The sequence below is a fragment of the Piliocolobus tephrosceles genome, chromosome 10 (assembly GCF_002776525.5).
Source record: "Piliocolobus tephrosceles isolate RC106 chromosome 10, ASM277652v3, whole genome shotgun sequence".
Classification (NCBI taxonomy): Eukaryota; Metazoa; Chordata; class Mammalia; order Primates; family Cercopithecidae; genus Piliocolobus; species Piliocolobus tephrosceles.
Genome location: NC_045443.1, coordinates 67,574,292 through 67,599,499, shown reverse-complemented (window position 1 = coordinate 67,599,499; position 25,208 = coordinate 67,574,292). Strand labels below are relative to the sequence as shown.

Below are 25,208 nucleotides of genomic sequence, written 5' to 3'. Positions count from 1 at the left end.
ATCACATAAAGCCTCTCAACAATTCCACTTCCTTTAAAAAAAACTAAGTATTACTTACTCTTCAAAAATGGCAACCCCAAATATCATTTTCCCATAGATTTTTTTAAACTTAAGTTTAGGTTTAATTATTCAAAATCTTCACATGCACCTTCCACCTTTGTGTATTTGCCATCACCTTATTTTCTCAGTTATCTGTTTTCCCAAGCATTCATCTTTCCTTACAATCTAAGGTTATTGAAATATAACATTTTTTGAATCAGTGCATATATAGTGGCATACTAGAATTTTATCTCAAGCAAGTACCCACTAACATAACTGGAGTACAATCTTTCATTGATCATACTGGTGTAAAATTATTTCAATGATATAACCTGTGTGTTTGTTTGCTTTTCCAGTCTTTGTAACATCCAACGTTAGCAATTTTGAGCTCATACCAACATAAATTGTTATTGCTTGTTATCTGTGGAGAAATGGTTCTAGGACCTCTTCCCTTATGGATTAAAAAATAAAATCCACGGATGCTCAAGTCTCTCACATAAAATGGCTTCTAATATTTCCATATAACCTACACACATCTTTTCATATACTTTAAATCATCTCTAGATTACTTATAATATCTAATACAACATAAATGCTATATAAATAGTCATTATATTGTTCAGGGAATAATTACAGGAAAAAACAGACTGTACATGTTCAGTAGAGACACAACCATCCATTATTTTTCCCCAGATATTTTCAATCTGCGGCTGGTTGACCCACAGATGCAGAACCCATGGGTATGAACGGCCAACTGTAATTATTAAAATCTGTGCTAATTTTTATTTTTAATCATTTTTAAAATGTGACCTCTATAAAATTACCAAAACTATTAACTGACTAAAGTTATTTAAGGTCAATGTGTCTTTCTCCTAACAGTACTTTGAAAATCAAGGTAACCCAATGTTAATGAGAGATTTTAAAGACTTGAATACAAGGTGACTATGTCTTTTCACAAGTACATTTTTGGGGAAAACTCATCTCAAATTTCGTATCTGTCTTGTACATTCATTATGACAAAGAATATTTTCTTCCATTATAAATAAGTGAACAATTTCCATGTCTCATTTCAAAAAATGCTGTAGTCACTATTATATATCAGTAGACATGGTGAACTATGTTGCAGATTTTAAAGGACAAACTTTATATTTAACTCTGTTGAAAGCACCTATGATGTGTAGTATTTGTTATATATTTTAAGTTCCCTGTTAAATATGTAAGAAACTTAATTATTTGACTGACCTCATCCTAACGAGGTCTGAAAACCTATTCAGTCAGGGATAAATAAAGTACTTTGCTATATGCTTTTAGGCGAGTAACTGCTGGAGGTGTGAAATAAAGATATTTTTTAAGGGTCTAACAATTTATTAGAACACAGGTACTTAATCTTTTTTTGGGAAGCAGACTCCTGGTGAATCACAGAATGCTATTCTGTAACTCTGTTATTTCAGACTAGGATCCCACATGCCTATCCACCAGCTCCCTAAGTAGTCCCTACTAGGGGGAAAATAGATGTTTCTTAGTGAGTAATCTCAAAAAGCAAACAGTGGCAAAAAAATCACTTTAGAGCTTGCAAATTAAGATTCAATACACATAAGATTTTAGAAGTTTGTTTTGTGAAAGTTGAAGATACATTTAATTATCTTTACAGAACTTTTACTACTGAGCTCTAATTCTAAGAAAGAATAAACATGGAAAATGCATAAAACATACATAATTCAATAAAGCTTCAGGTGAATGTCAAGGCCTCTCTCATCAAATTTTATACACATAAATAAGCTCAAATTGATAAACTCTTCTTTTGACACTGCTTGTATAACACTTATCATCAAGACCATTATAGACTCCTAGAATTCTCAAATTGAAGTTAATTGTATAGAATTAAAACTTTTATGCTTAATACCTTGCAAAAAGGTTTGAAGGCAAAAATTAAACATATGTTCCAGATGAAAGAAAATGAAGAAATGTTCCTTTTCCATCAATACCAGATTTTCTCAAGAGTCACTGTGTGTGTGTGTGTGTATGTGTGCACACGCGCGTGTTAGAGAGAGGGAGAAGAAAGAAAATACGCTAAACTTAATTTCCGTTTTGTGTGCCTTGGCACAGAAATTACACATCAGTGACAATACTAATTATTTTTACATGACTTTGGCAAATAATTAAAAAACAAAACAAAATGAGAGAGACAGACAGACAGACGGATGGAGGGAGGGAGAAGTAAGGGTGTTTTACTTCTCCCCCACGAATGCAAGCCCCCATCCAGAGATGGGTGCTGGTATGAGACAAAGAATTCTAATCCATGGCAAAATCACAAGGGAAAAGACAACACAGATTATTCATAAAGCTAGATTTATTTAAAGTGCCTATCCTTTATTCTACACAGAATGATGGAACAAGGTAGAAGTATTTTAAAATAATCAGGGAACATAAGACTGGGATGAAAACAAGCAGAGAAGTAACCGACCAGGCAAATGCTTGAAGGAAAAGCAGTCAGTTCACAGGGTCCGTAAGCCCCTCACTGGTATGGTTCAAGCAGCATGAACTTAGGTGGTGAAGGGTAGGAACTGATGTTAAGAGAGACTGGTTGGGGCTAGACCACATAGTGCACCTTGTAAGCCTGAGAAACTCTGGATTTTATTCTTTGTCAGATGGGAAATCAAGAGAGGATTTATGGGAAGTTTAAGAGTAACTTAATTTGGCTTTTTTTTTTTTAAAGGTCCTAGCTACTCCATGAGGAATGGGCTAAAGAGGGTACAAAACGAAAGCAGGAAAATAGGGTGGTGACTAGTAGTTGGATAAAGGATATACTGTGAGGCAGAACTAGTATGAATGGATGGATGGATGATATGAAAGGGTTAAACTATACCCATCTTCTCACTGGAAGAGAAGTTAGCGTACCTAGAAATCAATCTCTATACATTTCAAAGAGGATATGTCAATATTATATCAAAATACATTGAAATTACTGGTTATAATGTATGCTAAAAAGTTAATTTGGTAAACAAAAATTTTAATAAACGACAGTCATGTGCTGCATGACATTTCAGTCAATGATGGACCATATATATGACGGTGGTTCCACAAGATTATAAACAAGCTGGAAAATTTCTATTGCCTAGTGATGTCTTGATAGACCTAAGCAAATATAAGAGTGTGTATATTAGTTTTTAACAAAACAAAAACATTTAAAAAGTAAAAAAACAAAAAAATTCAAAAAGAAAAAAACTAAGTATGAATATAAGGGAAGAAAATATTTTTGTACAGCTGTACATGTTTAAGTCAAGTGCTAAGAGTCCAAAAGATTAAATAAAAAAGTTACAGTAAGCTAAGGTTAATTCATTATTCAGGAATGAAAATTTTAAAATAAATTTAGTGTAGCTTAAGTGTCAGTGTTTCCAATGTCCACAGTAGTATACTGTAATGTCCTAAGCCTTCACATTCACACACCACTTACTGAATTACCCAGAACAACTTTCAGTTCTGCAAGCTCCATTTATGATAAGTGCCCTATATAGGTGTAACCTTTTTTAAAAAATGTTTTCTATCTTAATTTCACTGTGTCCTTTCTGTGTTTAGGTATGTTTAGATACACAAATACCAATGTGTTACAACTGCCTACAGAATGCGTATAGTAGTAATATGCTGTACAGGTTTACAGCCTAAGAGCAAGAAGTTATATCACCCAGGTTTGTGTAAGTATGGTCCACATTCGCAAAATTGCCTGACGCATTTCTCAGAATGTACTCCCGTTGTTAACTGACATACGGCTATAGTTTAAAATTTAATCACACTTCATCATATATTAGATACACAGCATTAGAATCTTTGGTGTGTACAATTTGTCAGCTTTAGTCAAGCAAACAAGTGTTTGTATCTACTTTGTTAAGTGACCACCTTTTTACCTGACACTCACACCAGACTTTCTAAGTACAAGAAGCAGGACAAATCGAGATTTTACCAAGAAAGAATATATGCATGTAGCAAAATCAACGTTCCTTAAACGTTTTTTGAACACAGATCTAAAATGTTTAATCAAGACATTTAATCTTTCCTTTGATTTCATAAGAACTAAGCACCATATTCTAAAAAGTACCAGAGGTCAGGAATGGTGGTTCGTGCCTGTAATCCCAGCACTTTGGGAGGCCAAGGCAGGCGGTTCACTTGAGGTCAGGAGTTCAAGACCAGTCTGGTCAACATTGTGAAACCCTGTCTCTACTAAAAATACAAAAAAATTAGCCAGGCATGGTGGCATGCACCTGTAATCCCAGCTACTCAGGAAGCTGAGGTGGGAGAATTGCTTGAACCCAGGAGGTGGAGGTAGAGGCTGCAGTGAACCAAGATCATTGTGCCACTGTACTCTAGCCTGGCTGACACTGCGAGATTCCGCATTTAACATAAAATAAAAAATAGAGATAAATAAGCTAATCCTCTGTACCAAACCGAATCCCCAGAAAGAACTGGCCTCAAAAAGTAACAGAGAAAGAATTAAACTGGAAGATGTAATGGAGGCACTTAAGTTGGGTGGATTTTCCCAGTATATTCTTCCTCCATTATTTAGTTTAGACTAGCTATGAATTCCTAAGGCATGACATTCTCAACATTTAAACCAGTATTTCAAAGCCAAATGTGGTAAATCAGAATAATCATAGAAATTCACCAAAAAAAAAAAAAAAAAACTTCAGATAATCTGACCAAGAACTTTAGAGAAGATGGTAAAGTGGTCCCTGATACAGGTAGGATGAATGGCAATTAGGGAACCGATGAAGTAAGAGGCAAGGCCTGAAGCTACATAGAGGATACAGCTCAAAATCCCTGAGATCATCACCTCAACATGACTTTGCAGCACTAGTTATCTTAGAACCCAACACAAATCTTATGCTTCAGCTTAATTTTCGCTATTCACAGTTGTTACTGTTCATGGTAATCTCTGAAAAAGGTCACTTTAACTCTGAAAAATGCTGTCTGTAACCTTTGTGATCTTCAACAATTAAAATACAAGTTGATCAAACCAATCCTACATATTTATTGAAATTATTTATATCATCAGTATCTTTTCATCTCTACTGTCATTTCCTAGCTGATATGGTTTGGCTCTGTGTCCGAACCCAAATACCACCTTGAACTGTAATAATCCCCATGTGTCGTGGGAGGAACCCCGTGGGAGGTGACTGAATCACAAAGGTAGGTTTTTCCTGTGCTGTTCTCATGATAGTAAGTCTCATAAGATCTGATGGTTTTATACAGGAGGGTTCCCCTGCACACGTTCACTCTTGCCTGTCGCCATGTAAGATGTGACTGCTCCTCATTTGCCTTCTGCCACAATTGTGAGACCTCCCCAGCCATGTGAGTCAATTAAAACTCTTTCCTTTATAAATTAGCCAGTCTCGGGTACGTCTATATTAGCAGCGTGAGAATAGACTAATACACTAGAACAAGCCACTCCAATAGCCTCCAAACAGGTCTTTATTAATCTATTCTTCTTCCCCTCAATTCTACTCTCCCATATCAAAGTGATTTTTTAAAGTAAAAATTTCTTATCTTCATGGATTTGCTGATAAAAATTCCTTAACAGCACTCCCAAATCAACAAGGCTTATAAGACGTTTGCAACCTCTGACTTCTCTCCTAAGTCCCCTGACACCACCAAACCCTTGCCATACCTTCAGTTACTCAGAACACAAGGTAGTTTCCATGTCACGGTCTTTGCATATGCTGATACGGCTACTTAAAATGCCCTTTCTCCCATTCTTTGAAATTTTCACACTAAGTTAGGACTCTTGTTTTATACAGTCACTGAAAACACTTTATCATAACTACAACTATAAAATAATAAATTATTGCACCAGGCAATATTTTAAGTGCTTTAAATTTTATTTTTTTATGTAATTATCAAGAAAATGCTATAAAGTAAGAAAAATTAACTATCCCTATTTTGTAGCTAAGGACCAGAGAAGTTAGGTTATCTTCCTATGGTTATATATCTGATAAACGCAGAGATGGGTTTTGAACCCAGACCAATTTGCTAGAGTACCCCTTTTTAACCATGATAGTACACTGACTCTCAAACATACAATTAATAGTTTAATGTGTGTTTTGTTCTTGAATCTGTAAAGGGAAAAAAGGTAAGGAGCAAATAAAAAGCTGGTTGGAGGAGGGAGGTCCTTATGCTGTGAACAATGGTAAGTAGGGTATACCGCAATTCGAATATTTATGTGTGTCAAAAAGATCACTGTAGCACGAGAACAAGAATGGACTGATTATGACTGACTATAGACATGTGAGACAAAAGCCAGTCTCTACAAGACTAATCACATGTGTTTTACAGAAAGTTGCATTAATTTGAGAATGAAGTTACACTTAAAAGAAATACTATTATACCAATTAAAAATTATTATCTGCCAGGCACAGTGGCTCATGCCTGTAATCCCAACACTTTGGGAGGTTGAGGTGGGTGGATCACCTGAGGTCAGGAATTCAAGACCAGCCTGGCCAACATGGCAAAACCCCATCTCTACTAAAAATATAAAAATTAGCTGGGAGTGGTGGTGCACACCTGTAGTCCCAGCTACTTAGAGGCCAAGGCAGGAGAATCAATTGAACCCGGGAGGTGGAGGTTGCAATGAGCCAAGATGATGCCACTGCACTCCGCCTGGGTGACAGAGTGAGACCACGTCTCAAATAAAAATCCAAGGAGGGCTTCAGATAAGCAGAAATAACTATTAAAAGTTATATATACCCGGTTTCTATGTTCCCAAAGAACTAGCATTTTTAGGTACTTAAGTATAGTGAACATAATTTAACCCTTCAAGGAATTAGGATAATTATAACCAAACTCTTAATTTCATTATAAAAGGTCTAATGTAGACATTATAGCATTATATATAGAGGACATATCTAGAAATTGTGTTAAAACAAAAAAACAATTCCCTAGTAGTAACTTTTTATTGTCGATTCTCTAATGTAGGGAGGAGTTTTACTGCTAACATGTTGATACAGGTGTCACATGGTAAAATCAATTGTCTCATTCACTGCTTCATACTGAGTACCACATTTTCACTCCCAGCTGCAGAGTTTGTACTCGTTTTGCATTATACAAGATGAAGAGTGCTAACTGCAAGATATACAGTACCTAAGAACGGGGAAAAAGTGTTCCTTTCTCAGGCACTGTTTTCCTAATGGAGATCTGAGTAATTTAGGATTTGCCTTCTTTCTTTCTCTCTGAATTCCATATTCAGTATCAACAAATACTTAATATACAAATATGCACAACTTCTTGTCTATAAAATAGGCAGAAACTTAATAGAAAATCACAGCTAACTGCCATTAACACTCAGCTGCCTTTTATCAAGGTGTAGCCAATTAACATCTGAAACCAATCATGAGGAGTCCTAATACCTGAAGACAATCTGGTGTTTTTATAATTGCCCTTTAGAGGGAAAACATGATAGGTAAAAATCTCACAGACTGCCCAAACTCTATGGAAGTAGAATATTCCTATATCAAATATTATATTGTTACAACCTGGAAATATTTGTTAAGAAAGATATTTTTGTTTTAGTAGTATTTTTCCCGATAGGATTTTAAACTGCTTATCCTGCTTCATAACTACTATAAATAATTCTAATTTTATTTAATTCTTGAAAAAGAATTTTAAAAAGGGGAGTGCTTAAATAAAGGACAGAAAGGCACCTACACTGCACAAAAAAATTCTAGCTTCTTAAAGAACAAAGACATTAATACCTGGAAATCTTAACTAAAACAAAACAAAACAAATAAAACCTCTCTCTTCACGTGAGAAACAAATTCAAGTCCTCCTAGTTCTAGAATACTGTGGTTTCATATTTTTAATATGATATATGCATAATGAAAAGTTCATGAATTTGCTTAGGATGGATCGAAGAAAAGCGAAGATTCAGATAAATTTTAAAGTCTAGAATTGCAAATCATCAAATCAATAGTATGGAAACAAATAAGAGCAACTCATTTCATATTTTTAACCAATGCAGAATGACCATAAAGAAGCAATAAAGGCCTTAATGAATACCAAAGATAGTTAACATGTAGATACACACACAAAAATCTATGACTGGTTGGAAACAAGCTTTAGTAGAAAACTATGGACCTATACAAACATTTCCACAACAATTATTTTGGAGAGTAGATAAATATCCTGGCAGAGTCCTTTCCAAGGTTTACAGAAATATTTAGCATTATTTCTGTATATTTTTGGGGGGCTCATCCAATAAAACAAGATGGCCTATATCTGAAAGATGGGGAGGGTGTGTGTGTGTGTTGGTGGGGAGAGGGGAGGGTGAAAAAACACATCACTCTTTCCCAATCCGAAAACTAGAATCTGGTGTCTGAAGCTGATTATTCAGAAAATAATCCGAAAAGCCATGTACGTTATACAGAAAATAATCCGAAAAGCCATGTACGTTATCCCTTAATATGCAATCCCAAAGTCTGCAAATTCTCTAGGGAGTGTTACCAAAATGCTACAAATGCCTCCACAAGTTTGACTCTGATCTAGAGAGAGTAAGTTCTGTATGTTTCAACATGAATAAACTGATTTTGTGGTTTTCTAGAATCTTAAAATGTGCTGCACCAATATGCTTTATATAGATTCACACTTGAACAATCACCTTGATATAAGCTTTAAAAGCAAAGTGTATCATCCTAAAACCAAAATTCTAATTATTCAAAAAGTGCTAATCCACAGGAAAAAAGTACACATACACTAAACTAAAAAACTAAATATAATTGGTACCGCTTATGAGCAAGAAGAAGTTAAAAGTTGAGAACTCCGCCAGGCGCGGTGGCTCACACCTGTAATCCCAGCACTTTGGGAGGTCGAGGCGGGCGGATCACGAGGTCAGGAGATTGAGACCATCCTGGCGAACACGGTGAAACCCCGTCTCTACTGAAAATACAAAAAAATTAGCCAGGCGTGGTGGCAGGCGCCTGTAGTCTCAGCTTTTATGGAGGCTGAGGCAGGAGAATGGCGTTAAACCAGGAGGTGGCGGAGCTTGCAGTGAGCGGAGATCGCGCCACTGCACTCCAGCCTGGGTGACAGAGCAAGACTCCATCTCAGAAAAAAAAAAAAAGAGTTGAGAACTCACACAATAGAGCCTGAAATTAAAGTAGTACTTTATCTTTAAATATTAGGATGTAAAACTATAAAATACAAATTGAATGACATATAACAGTAGAAAATTTCTACATTTAGAATACAAAACAAATCCTCTATGCATAAAGAAGGAAAATCTTCTGAGAATATTTTAAATCCTTAAAAGAGGGTAGGCAAAGATGGGTCTGATAAAGAGGGAGGAAGGAAGGGAATATGAATATATATTGAGAAAAAAACGGGATGTACTTTGCTGAGGGAGATGTGTTTGTATAGAGCTTCCAGTTATCTAAAAAAACTCAAGAAAAAAAGGGAGACAAATTGCTGAGAAGTCTGTATTTTGAAGACTTGTTTTGAGACCTGAAATACCAAATACACTAGTACCCCAATCTCTTTTAACCCTCACATAACTTTCTCTCAAGAAATTTAGCAACCATAGGCCATCTTAAAAGTCCGTTTTTCTTGGGTTTAATGTGAATGTCTTGTATGTGCAAAAATCTATAAATCACATGAACATGAATTATATGGGATAGATGTAAGAGAACGAAAGAAACAAGTTTTGAAAGCTTTCTAAGCAGCTCAAAAGTATAGTAGTGAAGACCCAGAGCTACATCCCTACAAAATTAAATCTGTAATGTTTAGATCATGATTTCCAGTGCAAGGCAGAAAAGGAGAAAATGCCAGGAGTGTTGATCTCTCTCCTCTCTCCTCTCTCCCTTCTCTCTCTCTCTCTCTCCCTCTCCCCCCTCCCCCCTCCCCCTCTCTCATACACACAGAGGACACAGGATGTGACGAGTTTATTCATTCGTTCAACAAATATTTGCTGAATTATGTACGGGTATCTATACTTATTTTTGTTAACTTCAAACCTAGAGATTGGTAGAAATGTTCCAGTCCTCCTGTCAAGACTTCAAGGAAAAAGATGTTTGAAGTTTGTATTTCTGTAGATTAAAAACATAGCTACCTGCCTAATACCTCGGGAAAAAATAGCACATCTAAAGCTAGTAGAAGAAAACCAAAACTTGCCTCCTTCTGAGACCAAGTTACATATGGCAAAATTATAGCCTATGGACTTACGCCTTGCCCAACTTTTTTTTTAGCTTCTTTTTTGAACATGGGTTTTCTGGACCTGTTATATAAACTGTGGAGAATATAAAGTTTAAAAAAATTTAAGAATCTTCCTTTGCATTATAATATTAATAGTTTATTAAGGTTTTTTCCTATTTCACACCTAACAAGAATTAAAATTATTTCTTCTACATTAGTTTTTAAAATAATTTATGAGTTTTATGAGAAAAAAATTTATAACAAACATTGTATTTCTAAACTAACAAAATGACTCATTGATAAAATGGCCCAACATCCACCCTCAAAATACTGATGACAGTACTATTTTTCCCCCGGCTTTCCCCACCACATACTTATCTGTGCAACTTCTTTCAACATTTGCTACTCTGGGGATTGGAAAGCTCAGAGCTGGAGGCTGAAGTGAAGAAGGAAAGGTTGGAGGGTGAGCCATGGTACCAGCCCCACACTAGGAGCTCCCCTGAGATATTACAGGAGGGTTTACACCATAGCTCTTAAGTTCAACTCCAGCAAATAGTAAGAAAGGAGTCCAACCAGAACATGATAAACGACGGGATTCTTCCGCTCTTGAAAAATAAGGAAATCATGCTATACAGTTCTGAATGTCCAGTTTCAACATTATGACTCCCTGTTCACCTCTTCATTATTCCTGAAACCCAGGTTCATCTTTCAGACTAATTCCAAGTACTAAGTTTACCAAAAAAAAAAAAAAAAAAAAAAAAAGCAGTGCTCATTATAACCTTACACACTTTTCCAGAAAATGCAAAAACAGAGCTTACCTGGCCATCATGAAAACATGTAAGACAATGTGTTCAAATACTTTGTGCCTATCCACTCCTTGTACACTCTCTTGCTCTCTCGAGTACTCAACATTAAATCTAAGGCTCTCATACACATTAACACCATCAACAAGCAGAATTAAAGTTGCACTATACAGATGTACTTAAAATTCCTAAAGGTGGGCCAGTGAACTTGTAAAAACTACACACAACTCTGATATAAGTACATTCCTTGGGAAAAAGTGAATTTCTTAACTGTTCCATGCTGATAAAAACAAATAAGGACACCTCCATTTAAAAAAAAAAACAACTTGGCACTTTAACCAAACGAGATAACAAAGAAAAAAATTTTAAGATTTTAAAACAAAACAATCTGAATATAGGATTTAAATAAGATATGAAATCCAGGCCAGACACAGTGGCTCATGCCTATAACCCCAGCACTTTGGGAGGCTGAGGTGGGCAGATCACCTGAGGTCGGGAGTTCGAGACCAGCATGACCAACAAGGAGAAATCCTGTCTCTACTAAAAATACAAAATTAGCCAGGCGTGGTGGCACATGCCTGTAACCCCAACTATTCGGGAGGCTGGGGCAGGAGAATCGCCAGGAGGCAGAGGGTGCAGTGAGTTAAGATTGCACCATTCCACTCCAGCCTGGGCAATAAGAGCAAAACTCCACCTCGTAAAAAAAAAAAAAAAAGGAAAGGAAAAAGAAAAAGATATGAAATTGATTCACTTTTACAAAAATATTGAATCTTTGAAAATATAAAAAGTGAGTTATTATTCAGAGAAAAATAGGCTCTAAAACTAATAAAAATAGAAGCTTATTTAAGACATCTATTCAATAGCATAAATAGGTATTACTGAAGGTGACGAATTATTTTAAAACCTTTACATTTTAAAAATATAAAGAGGTATCAGAATCCTAATTTGTTATAGGAAGTAATTAAAAATGAAAAGTATTCCTTTAGCAAGGGAAGACATGATCTTTAAAATGTTTCTAAACATCTCGCCATGTACACTAATTCAATAATCACTGAGTGAGCATCTACTACACCCAGTGCTAGATGTTAGGTATTACATTTTATACTCATACACTTTATCCCCTTCATGCTCAGAATAAAAGAACATCAGAAATCAAAGGGAACAAAGGTGAAACACATTTACAATGGACTCCTGCACCAATACCAAGGCCTCCAAGGCTTTCATGACCTTACTTTGTTACCTCTAGTCTCCTCTGTTAGCATTCTCCCCGTCTCTTCATGTGCTCCTGCCATACTGGCCTCCTTGCTATTCCTCAAACACATCAGATATACTCCTGTCTCTAAGCCCTTGCATTTGTTATCCTCCAGGAATGCTCTTTCTCTAGACATTCAGATGGCTTCCTATTCACCTACTTCAGCTATGAAGTCATCTCAGTAAGGAATTCCTTGTCTATTTAAAATTACAATACTTTGTCCCCCCACTCCTTACATTTAGTTTTACATTTCCTTAGTCTTCTCCAATCCGAGACTTATTCCAGTCTTTCCTCTCATCTTTCCCAATATTGATGTTATATCACACACACTGCAGAATGTCCCACAATTTGGGTTTGTCAGATATTTTCTCATAATTAGATTGAAGTTGTGCATTCTGAAAGCCACATCACCACAGAGGTGATGTAGTCTTCTCAAGTGTATCATATGTGATGCATATATTCCAATATATGAGTGCATATGATGTTAATATGTCTTATTACAGGTGAAGTTAACCTTGATCATGGTTAACGTGGTATATCTGGAAGTTTTCTCCACTGTAAACTACTAGTTTTCTCTTTTTAAATAAGAAATGTTTTGGAGAAGTACTGTGAGAACATGCAAATACCTGTCTGTCCTTACATTTCTGTCCACTCATTATAGCATTTATCCATGAATATTGCTTGCAGTAACTATTCCGTGGTTTGTTTGTTTGTTTGTTTGTTTGAGAGGGAGTCTTCCTCATCGCCCAGGCTGGAGTGCAGTGGCACGATCTCGGCTCACTACAAACTCCGCCTCCCAGGTTCATGCCATTCTCCTGCCTCAGCCTCCTGAGTAGCTGGGACTACAGGTGCCTGCCACCACGCCCAGCTAATTTTTTGTATTTTTAGTAGAGATGGGGTTTCACCATGTTAGCCAAGCTAGTCTCAATCTCCTGACATTGTGATCTGCCCACCTCAGCCTCCCAAAGTGCTGGAATTACAGGCATGAGCCACCATGCCAGGCCTACCGTGGTGTTTTAATGGTAATTTTCTACTTTCCTTCTCTATTTAACAGAAATGCTTTAACAAAGCAAACCAAATCTTTTAAAGATTTCACTGTTAACTATGCCCACAGTGTCAAAGACTTTACATAAATGGACCCAAGTGATTCAGGCAGAAGGTGAAGACTAGTGGCTGAAACTAAAGGCTCTTCACTCCACCAAGCACATTTGTTTTAGCTTTATCACCGTGCCTTTAGAAAAGTGCCTTAGTAGAAAAGAACAGGTGTAAAATTTCACGTGCTCTTAGCATTTTTGGCCCTAATAAGGCTGTTTTCTTTTTCCTTGAAAACATCTTCAAAAATTGAAGATGTTTTCTTCAAATTTTCAAAAATCCTTGAAAACATCTTCAAAAATCATATAAAAATTAGCACATTTATTATACTGTCTTTAATTTACTGATCCAGATAAAATAATACAGAGATAATATACTATTTTATGCTATACAACACAGATTTTTTAAAGAAACACTAATTAGTAAAATTTTTACCTCATAGCTGAGAAAATGAAATGACTACTGTATCTATGAGCCTCCTGGATTCTTAAGGGAATTAGGAAATTCAGGGTAAACATTTCAACTTTTAAGTTAAATTGAATCAGGACTGTGACAATTCTACGTAAGAACTGGAATTCATTTACTGACCTGTACTGTTTTATATTTCTTTCTAAATGACCTTAAGTGCTGAGAAATGGCCTGAGATTTGTGTATATTGCACACTATATAGTATTTTATACAACAGAAAGCTTGCAAGCCTTGTCTGAATATTGACATAAAAGCTTATTCTCTTTATCAGGTATGGTTTTCATTCATCTTCTCAACCAAAATACAGCTTTTAAAAATGAAATAGGGGTGCAGTGGCTCACACCTGTAATCCCAGCATCTTGAGAGGCTAAGGTGGGAGGATCACTTCACACCAGGAATTTAAGACAAGTCTGACATAGTGAGACCTTGTCTCTATAAAAAATTTAAGATATAGTGAGACCTTGTGTCTACAAAAAAATTTTTAATAAGAAAAAATACTTTAAAAAAATGAAACATTAAGATTTTCACTTCCAACCAAGAGAGAGTAGTGGTAGTACTAGTTGTAGCAGTAGCCCACCTAAAACAACTTGAAAATGGACAAAATATATTAAACAATGAATTTTAGACATAGGATATTAGGCCGTGCAGGACAACAATCCTTGAGACAAGAGAAAGAATCAATGAGGGCTCAACAACTACCCTTGCTTATAAGTCCGGAAGAGTTTTCAGTCTGCAGTGAGGGAGAGGGATTCCAGACTGGTGGAGCCCAGCAATCTTTGTGAACTGAGGAAGTGGAGAAGACAGTCTGGGTAATAAAGGCAGCCAGAATGAATAGGCTGGGACACTAGACGAGAGAAAGTGGCACAGAGAAAGAGTTCTGAAAACATGCAGAGGGTCCCTCTGAGTCTTCAGCTAAGTACTGATTAGCACATGCATGTAAGGAAACTATCAGAAACTTAAAAAAAAAAAAAAAAAAAAAAAGCCACCTGAAAGAAACAGAGAAAACAATCCCCACGGCCCAGACAGGGCTGGGAATCATTTATTTTCCTACCAGCCAGAGTAGAAAAACATAATTTACATAATTCAGAAAAGAATTGCTCAAGTAGTTGGAAGAAAATTAACCCTAAAGACTACTCTGGTTCTATTAAACAAGATCTAACAAAAAAAAAAAAAAAAAAAAGAAAAGGATGTCTCAAAGATCAAATGGTTTCTATTATAAGTAACTTAACTGCAACCACAAGAAATCTAAGGAATATTAACACAAATACAAACATGATATAGCACTCAACAAGATAAAGTTTCCAAAGACTAGCATCCAAGCAAAAATCACCAGCCATACAAAGCAAGAGTAAAAGAGAACAGGTAATGAGGAGGGAAAAAAACCCAACACTCAATAGAAACAGACATAGTTTCTACTAGTAAACATGAGTAATAGAATTAGTAGACAATGATATTCAAAGAGGTACAACTACATTTTGTATGTAAAAAAAGGCAGAATAATTGGCATGCCGAAGATTAGCAAACTTAAAAACATAGTAATATTTTATCCTAACTAAAACATGGTGAGAAAAAAAGAAAAAAAAAATGAACAAAGCATCAGTAAGCTATGGGACAACTCTAGGCAAGTTGATGTATGCGTAATTGGAGTCCTCAAAGGACAGTAAGACGGGTAATATATTCAAATAAATAATGGATGAAAAAAATTCCTAAATTTATATAAACATACAAATTCAAGATGCTCAACAAATCCCATGCACAAGACTCATGAAAAAATTATACCAACATAGACCTTAACAAAGCTGTGTAAAATAAGTGACAAATTTTAAAATCTTAGTATTAGCCAGAGAGAAAAAGCTATCTTATATACAAAAGACTAAAGATAAGAATGACAGCAGACTTTTCATGGGAAATAAGATAATGAAGCACCATTTAAAAAATTCTAAAAGCAAAAACCTGTCAATTTTGAACTTCAGACTCAGTGAAAGTATATTTACAAATAAAGCTGAAATAAAGACTTTTCAAACAAAATCTAAAATAATTCATTACCACTAGAAATGCTTTAGGAAAAAAATTTTTAATCCTTTAGGCAGAAGGAAAATATTATGAAGAAGGGAAGAAAAAAGGAAGAGAAGTGAGCAAGAAAATAAAGAAAGCAGGGCAAGGGAGGGAATTAAATAAAAGAAGGGAAACGAGAGAAGAAAGGGATAAGAAGTAAGAAGAGAAAGGAAAAGATGGGAAGGAGTCAACAAACCTATTCAATTATGAATGATAATAAAAAGCAGAAATAACATTACCACCACCCCTAAAATTACCATGAACCATGAGAAAATATAACAGAAGTCTAAGTAGAAAATGTTTCCCTTAGAAAATGAGATTTCAGCTGAGATCTAAAGAATAATTAAAATAGATGTTGTTTGGTAGTACTACTAAGAATCCAGAACGCTCCACTAAATAACAACTAAAATTGCTCCATAAAATACTAACTTTATCCAATCAACAATACTTACTACATGCCAGACATTATTCTCAGGTGAGGATATAGTAATGAACAAAATAAACACTAACAGAGGTTACATTTTTAAGTGTACAGCTGAACCTGGAAGGAAGGGAAATTCAGCACCCTTAAACAAGAGTAAAAGCTAGAATTCCAGAGAAGCCACAAACTTATATTCCTAAAGGAGAAGCTATTTTAAAAATCTTTTTATAAATCAGGTACCTTAAAATGTTACACCATGGCTGGGAGCAGTGGCTCATGCCTGTAATCCCAGCACTGTAATCCCAGGCCGAGGTGGATGGATCACCTGAGGTCAGGAGTTCGAGACTAGCCTGGCCAACGTGGTGAAACCCCATCTATACTAAAAATACAAAAAAAATTAGCTGGATGTGGTGGCAGGCGCCTGTAATCCCAGCTACTCGGGAGGCCGAGGCAGGAGAATCACTTGAACCAGGGAGACACAGGTTGCAATGAGCCGAGCACCACTGCACTCCAGCCTGGGCGACAAGAGTGAAACACTACCTCAAAAAAAAAAAAAGAAAAAAAAAAAAGAGCTACACCATAATTGTAATAACCCCTTAGTAAAGAATACAGCAAAAATCTTGATGTTCCTGGTATTTATGGTAAGCAAAAAGTGGTGACAGAATGCTCTGAAAATTTATAGCCACAAACAAGCATGAATTCACATTACCTATGTGGACTGCAACCTCAAGTTAATATTTTATTTGGAATTGGTTCTGGATTGGTAGTGCCTTAGGGGCTTAGCAAAAACAAGTGAAAATTCCCTTGGGAGAAATGTCCCCCTCTACCTAGTCCTCAAAGAATTCCCAGAGTTCTAAGAAACATGAAATGATAGCTTAATATACACACAAGGAAACAAAGCACAATGAGAACCAGCAGAAACAAAAATATTAGCATAATCTGTGACAAATTCCAATTGTTGGGTTTATCACAAGCTAAACACAAAAATGTATAAAATAATTAAAGAAATAAGATATATTGGAATCCAGACCTAAACAAAGGGATAAATGATTATATTGATACATAAGATACACATAGTAAGATTAACAAACTTGATCTAATGGAGAGAAACAAAGCAATACACCTGCCAATTTGGTTAATATACATTTTGTTCGAACACATAAACAAATAATTGTATCATACAGACCACGTTCTTGAACCAAAATGGAATTATATGAGAAACCAGCAACAAAAAGATAACTAGACGAATCTGGTAAGTTAATTATCTGGAAAATTAAAAACATAAGATTAAAGAACAGTATAACAAACTCTAAGAAGTGAAAGGAAAACATTAAAGAACACTGATGAATAAAAAACAAAACTAAATTTTAGAAATAAAAAAGGCTAAAATTTGACTCCTAGTAAAACTGACAAATCACTAGCAAGTCTGACCAAATAAGGGGAAAAGGCACATGGTAAACAACCTTAAGAAGAAAAAAGATGCTATAGAGGCAAAAATATATAAGGTAGCATCATGAACAATTTCTTTACCCTGACAAAGTATATCTATTTAAAAAATCCTGTATCAAACATTATTTAATGATGACAACTTCAAAACCAGTGACAATTTCAAAACTGTCATTTCCTAATGATGTGTTTACTTACATGAACCCCCTCAAAGCCTACACATAAATTATAAAAATTAAAACGTTTAGCAACATTGATAGATACAAAAATCAATTTTAAAAGTCAACTATATTTCAGTAACACCTATAACTAAAAACATTTTTTAAATTTACAACCAAGAAAAGCAACAAAAGTTGTCATAAATCAGACTAAAGATTTCTAAGTCCCTTATGAAAAAAATATAAAACTTTGAGAGAAAATACGAAAGAACTCAATATATAAATTCCAGGTTAGGAAGAATATCATCTACTTATCGATTCTTCCGCAAAGAAAACTAAAGTCAATGCAATTCCACTTACAAACTCAATACTTCTTTTTGTTGTTGGAGGGGAGCATTTTCATGAACATTTTAAATTTGTCATAGAGTAAAAGACCAAGTCAAGACTCTTATGAAGAAAAGGATAGACAGACAGACACGAAGATTTAACACAAAGCTTCAGTATTTAAGAAAACATGATATTGGTACAGGCACAGACAAACACATTAAGGTAACAGAAACATAAGAAATCCACGCATACAAAGGGAAACTTGATTTACAAAAGAGCTAGCACTGCTGAATAGTTAAGGAGGGTAGAACAAACTGGTACACAATGCTAATATGATAATTTAGGTGCAGGGGAAAGGAAACTGTACTCCTAACACCATGTACAAAAATCAATTTCAGGTAGACTGAATATGGAAGACAAAACAAAAAATCTTTTTTAAAAGACTATGAAGACTATCTCAATATATCTCAAACACAACCTCAACAGATGGAAAAAATTTTAATTCTGAAATTATCAAATGTCAGATGAATATGAGTACTGAGGGGTTCAAAATTGGTATAAACACTCCCAAACATATTTCTAGAAGACCTCTTAGGAATTGAATCTTTCTGAATTTTTAGAATACTGCTTTGTTCAGATAAACTTCTCTAACTTCATAAAGTTCTCTCTTCTGTTATTTTCACATAGTGTTTGAAAATACGATCACTTATTTACTGAGATTTCCTGGTTCTGTTCTCCTCTCCCATTTTTGTCTGGACCTTCTCTTTCCAATGTCTCTGTTGTCCCCTTCCCACACAATTTTAATTCCTCTCCTCGGTGGCATCCTAGAAGGACACACTGGTGGGTCATTCTCAGGAGGTCAAAGAGCTAAGCTGTTCCAATTACTAGCCTTACCATGGGTCCCTCACACTCACCTTATGAAGCTGACAAAATCTCTCCCAATTTCAAACTGGCTAATCGTATTTACCAGTGAATACTTGTTGACTACTTTGGGTGCTTCCATTTTCAGGTCCATCAGACATCCCAATGTCTCTCTTTTTTATGCATAAAAACTGGTAACTGTAGGTCTTTTTCTTAGTTCTCACCTGCTTGTATTGGGGTTCATGGGGACACTTAGTCAACAAGTTTTGCTATAAATGTTTTCATGAGTTTTAGTTTTGCTGTCTAGTTGGTTCTATTTTTATGTGGAAATTCAGAAAATAGATTAAAAAAAAAAAAAAAACTAAACCTGCCACCACCAACGCTATCATCCTAGACTCCACGCAAGACCTAAGAATTACGTCTTAGAAGATAACTTTGTTTGCTTCTGTATTTTCTCTGATTCACAGAAATATCTGCATTAATGTCTTAACTTTTGGTTTAATGAGTACACATTTCATAATTTCATATTCATGATAAAGGCAAACCACTTAAATGTATTTTTTTGAAAGAGAACACTTCATATTTCATATACAAAGTCTAGGGCATACATTGCCAAAAGGAACACCAGAGTGAACACACAGGGGTGCTACTAGATATTTTATATCTTCTTAGGAAATACAGCAGTATCTATCAGATAATCATGTGAATATAAGTTGGACCTAATTACTTACTTAGCAGAGTTTCTTTTGGCCCAAGGGCACTATGAAAAATTTACCAATTCACTAAGAGTGCCATAAACCAGGTGTCTTGGTGAAACTTACGTTTTGGAAAACAAATGTTACCTTATTTGATGATTTCAGATGATAATAAAAAAAGTATCAGAACGAATAATGCATTCAAAGAAGGGTTAACACTTAGCATCACACAGCAATGAGCCAACCACTGAGGAACTTGGGAATTCATTTAACTTGATTTGACATTACTGGTTGGCCTGAGAAAGAGGACAAAGAGAAGCCATGAACACCAGAAAAAAAAAAGGTCAAATTAAAAAATTTAAATTAGGCCAGTACAGTGGCTCATGTCTATAATCCCAACACTTTGGGAAGGCCAAGACAGGCAGATCACCTGAGGTCAGGAGTTCGAGACTAGTGTCGGCAACATAGTGAAATCCTGTATCTACTGAAAATACAAAAATTAGTCGGATGTGGTGGTACGTGTAGGTAGTTCTAACTACTTGGGAGGCTGAGGCATGAAAATTGCTTGAACTCAGGTGGCAGAGGCTGCAGTGAGTGGAGACAGTGCCACTGCACTCCAGCCTGGGTGACAGAGACCCTGTCTCCAAAAAAAAAAAAAAAAAAAGTTGGGTGCAGTGGCTCACACCTGTAATCCCAGCAAATTGGGAGGCCGAGGCAGATGGATCGCCTGAGGTCAGGAGTTCAAGACCAGCCTGACCAACATGGAGAAACCCTGTCTCTACTAAAAAAAAAAAAAAAAAATGCAATATTAGCCGGGCGTGGTGGCACATGCCTGTAATCCCAGTTACTCAGGAGGCTGAGGCAGGAGAATCACTTGAACCCGGGAGGCGGAGGTTGCGGTGAGCACTCAAGTGATCACGCCATTGCACTCCAGCCTGAGCAACAAGAGAGAAACTCTTTCTCAAAAAAAAAAAAAATTTTTGTACATCACAGAGTCAAAGTGACTTCTGTTGCTAATCATGTGATCATGACATGAACAGAGCTTTCACAATCAAAAATTTAATTGTAAGAGCAACTTCATCTTAAGCAGCTGTACAAATGCAAGTAAAGGGCACATAAAAAGTCATCCATGTGAGTTTTTTCTACCCCTTTCTCTGGCTAGTGATAACATGTCACAGTCATCTGGTTGCAAGACTTTCAAGAGCAAAGAAAAGAAAACAACCAATTCAGTGGATTCAGGCTTTTCTCCTTTTTTAAAAATCATTCTGTCATTAGGTTGCTCTTATTCATCTTCACCTAACACCAAGCCGCAGTAATAACTAAAAACTCAATTTTTCTTCTCTGGGCACCAGATCTGACAAATTTTCAATTAAGTATTAATTTAATAAAATTCTATCCATCTATCAATCCATCAATCGACTGATCGATCGACCAACTGACTGAGAGGGTCTTGCTCTGTCACACAGGCTGGAGTGCAGTGATGTGATGATAGCTCACTGTAGCCTCAAACTCTGGGGCTCAAGCTATTCTTCCACATCACCCTCTCCAGCAGCTAAGACTACAGGTGCACAGCACTACACTCAGCTATGATTTTATTTCATTAAGTGTTCTTTATATTCATTATATATCTCTAATATACTATATATCATAGATTCTAAGATGCTTTGGTGCTGGTACTGTTTGTCACAAGTATGACTCGAAGTCACCATAAGCTGTAACATGCATCCTGAACTTCAGAGAGAAAAAAAATGTTCAATAATGTGCCACTTACAATAAAATAAAGGAAATACATTTAATTGTTTATTTACAATTACATTTTTATTGCAGTATAAAAGAAAAATTATGATCTGAATACAGCACATACTAAATGGAAATATACTTAGTGATTCATTCGTTTCTGTTTATATTAAGTAGCTTGCATTTTAAATACTCTGTATTATGGAGAAACCCTTGGTGAATTGTCAAGTAGGTGTTGAGTACTTTAGCTATATCTAGGAAATTGTTTAGGGTCTTGAGTGGGCTGAAAATTCATTATGATTTTTCCTACTCAAAATAATAAAATACGGGGCACCACTTTCCAAAAAATTGCCACACGATACATAAAAAAGATGTACTTCAATATACTGAAACACATACATGTAATAAAGTTATAAAAATATAAAGAATGAAACACAAAATTAAAACTGCTGATTACTTCTGGGGAAGAGGGCAGAGGAAAGAATGGGAAACGGAAACAGCTCCATTAAGTACAATGCAGAAAAATACACATTTGTTAAAGACAAAGACGATGAATCACAGCTACACTATATAGTCACTAGTAAAGATCTGAAAAGGTACACAACAAACTCTTAAGAGTAAAGCTGTCAAGGCAAACTTCCTCATTGTTATTTTATATTTCGTATTTTTCTTCAATGTTTTGGTAATGGGCATCTGTTATTTTTAAAGTTAATAAAAAGGAAGTAAGGTATTTAATACTGGGGAAGAAAATGGCAATACAATCATTGTTACAGTTCTCTGACATACTATATTCCACAAAAATACAGTGTTTTAGGTTATGAATCATTCTTCAGAAATGTATGGACTAGGATGCATTAGACCCAGTTTGTAGATAATGCATTGAATGAGCTAGCATATGATGTGACCAATGACCTCATATTGAAAAGTTCCACTCAAAGTAACATCTAGATATCTTGAAAATACCTCTATTTTCCCATACCTCTTACACTGGTATGTTACCCAGTATACTTTACATTTCTTCCTTTCCCTTCTTTCACTGTTTTGTTTAATTTTATTGGAACAACATGCACTGAACACCTATCTACATACCAGGCACCAAGCTAGGTACTGGCAGTACCAAAATATAGATTCGGTCCCAGTTTTCAAGAAGCTTATTAGATACAGCAGTATTATCTAATTCGATTTTCTGCAATGATGGAAATGTTCTGTACCTGCACTGTTCAATACAGTAGCCATTAGCAGCATGTAGCCACTGAGCATTTGAAATGTGGTTAATGTGACCAATGAACTTTCAAGTTTATTTAATTTAAATGAGTTTAAATTTAAATAGCTACTTGTGACTAGTGCCTATGGCACTGGACTGCACAAGTCTACAGGAAGACAAGGACAAATAACCACAACTACAATGTATTATGGTAAACTCTAAACTAGAAGTATGTTAAAGGCTATGAAAGAAAGGGAAAGGAACACTGAGTCTACCATAGGGTGACGTCTGGAAAAACTGACACTTAATTCTTGAATCATGTGAACAAAGGTGAGGCATTACATGAAAATAACCAATATAAGTAAACCCTTGTGGATTTAAAACTGCACGGCAGGGAGATTAAAAGCAGTGTTGTATTACTAAATGGGAAAATCTACTACAAAGAGTAACAAGACAGATACTGGAAAGGTAAATGTATGTTAAGAAGGCCAGAATGTGGGAAGTCTAAATGTAATGTTTAGAAGCTTGAATATGCTATATAACAAAGGGAAAGCAGGGTCGGGCATGGTGGCTCACACCTGTAATCCCAGCACTTTCAGAGGCCGAGGCGGACAGATTACGAGGTCAGGAGTTCGAGGCCAGCCTGACCAACATGGTGAAACTCCATCTCTACTAAAAATACAAAAAGTAGCTGGGCATGGTGGCACGCACCTGTAATCCAGCTACTCAGGAGGCTGAGGCAGGAGAATCGCTTGAACCCAGGAGGTGGAGGTTGCAGTGAGTGCACCACTGCACTCCAGCCTGGACGACAGAGTGAGAGTCCATCTCAAAACAACAACAAACCCCACTCCCGCCCCCCCAAAAAAAACAAAAAAATGGAAAGCCATTGATTAGTCAAATTGGTAATTAAGATGGTTTATATTTGTGCATGCGCATGCTCATAGTTAGGGTAAGTTAGTCTAAATTAGAGGAAGATAAGAAAATGCTTACAAAAACTGAAGGTGTATTTCCTTGGAAAAACCTTGACAATCCAAAAATGAACCGTGAGCCATATAAATAAATAGTTTTATCTGAACTAATACGGCAAGTCTATCTCTGCAAATAAACTTCAACTAATGTATTCAAACTCCGAATACCTAACTGGGCTTAAATTTATAGTAAGAAAGGAAACACACAAAGTAGATACCATCATAAAAATCAATACTTCAAACCATGCCCATTTAAAAGTCACTATCTTTAGCACATAGCCGAGGGAATGCACTTTCCTACACTAAATTCCTAAGGCTTTAATCAGGTCTGTAAGGAAATGAGACCTGGAGAAACGTTACAAAATTTCTTGTTAAACTCTGGAGTATTAGCCTATTATCAGAATGTTCGAATAAATACAAAGTGTCTCTCAAAAGCAAAAGCCCTCAAAGATAAATGAAAATGGTTATAAACATACACACAAAAAAAATTCTACTTTATCCTTGAAAAATAAATAAATTTCCTCCAAAATAGAATTTTTAAAAATCCAAAATCATTTTCATCAATTTGGAAGATTTAAGTTCTCTCTTCTAGCTATTTTGAAATATACAATACCTTGTTAATTATAGTCACCCTACTCTGCTATGGAACATTAGAATTTATCCCTCTATGTCCCTTTTCTCTTTTGTTTTTACTTAGTGATGTTAAATGCATATTGAAGTATCCTTGGAAACAGTTGTTTAAAGCTGGGTTATAAAATTATTTTATTTTTGAACCCTACTCTGAAAAGCACATGTATAGAAACAGAATTTCCTGTTAGGTATTATGATGAATATATTAAGAATATAAAAATTCTTACACTACCAGTACAAATATAAATGTTACGTTAGTGATGAACATTCCTTTGAATTTCCCATACATTCTTATACACATTCTAAACATGTGACAAACCACCACACGTACCTCATAAATATGTACAACTACGTATCAATAAATAAAGAGAGAAAAGGGACATTTTGAGGCAGCAAAACCACAACCAAAAATGTGTTTCCCAGGTATGCTCAAAAACCTGGATTATTTGTAAATAATGTGACTGGAACAATGGAGTATTTTTAGTGTAGAATGAGCAAGAATAAGCAGATGTCTTCATATGTAAAACCTAATTCTGTTTTCTTTCTTAACTATAAATTTTGGAATTCTATATTAATATGGTTCCATGAGACAAATCAACTATAGTGTGTAATTACATAAAAATTCTACATTTACACTTTACAAACTGGATTATGAGCACTGAAAAGCTACATAATTCAGAATCACAAAATTCTTAAAATAATTTGGCAGAACCTACCAAAAGACGCAGAAGTCCAAGAAGTGTGACCAATTAAAATCTTATGAGTCAAGGTAATTGGAAGTGGTTGGGGAGCAGGAGCTACACCTGAGTACAAATAATTAGCAAAGGCTATGTTGGTCAAGTCTATGAGGACAACTCAGAAGAAAGCTTACAGAGAAAACTG

General features: G+C 35.6%; 1 protein-coding gene across 1 annotated transcript in view; it reads right to left on the bottom strand.

Annotated features, from left to right (window-relative positions):
• The window catches only part of CNOT2 (CCR4-NOT transcription complex subunit 2), a 104,344-nt gene that overhangs the window by 44,488 nt on the left and 34,648 nt on the right, over nucleotides 1-25,208 (bottom strand). The window lies entirely within an intron of this gene.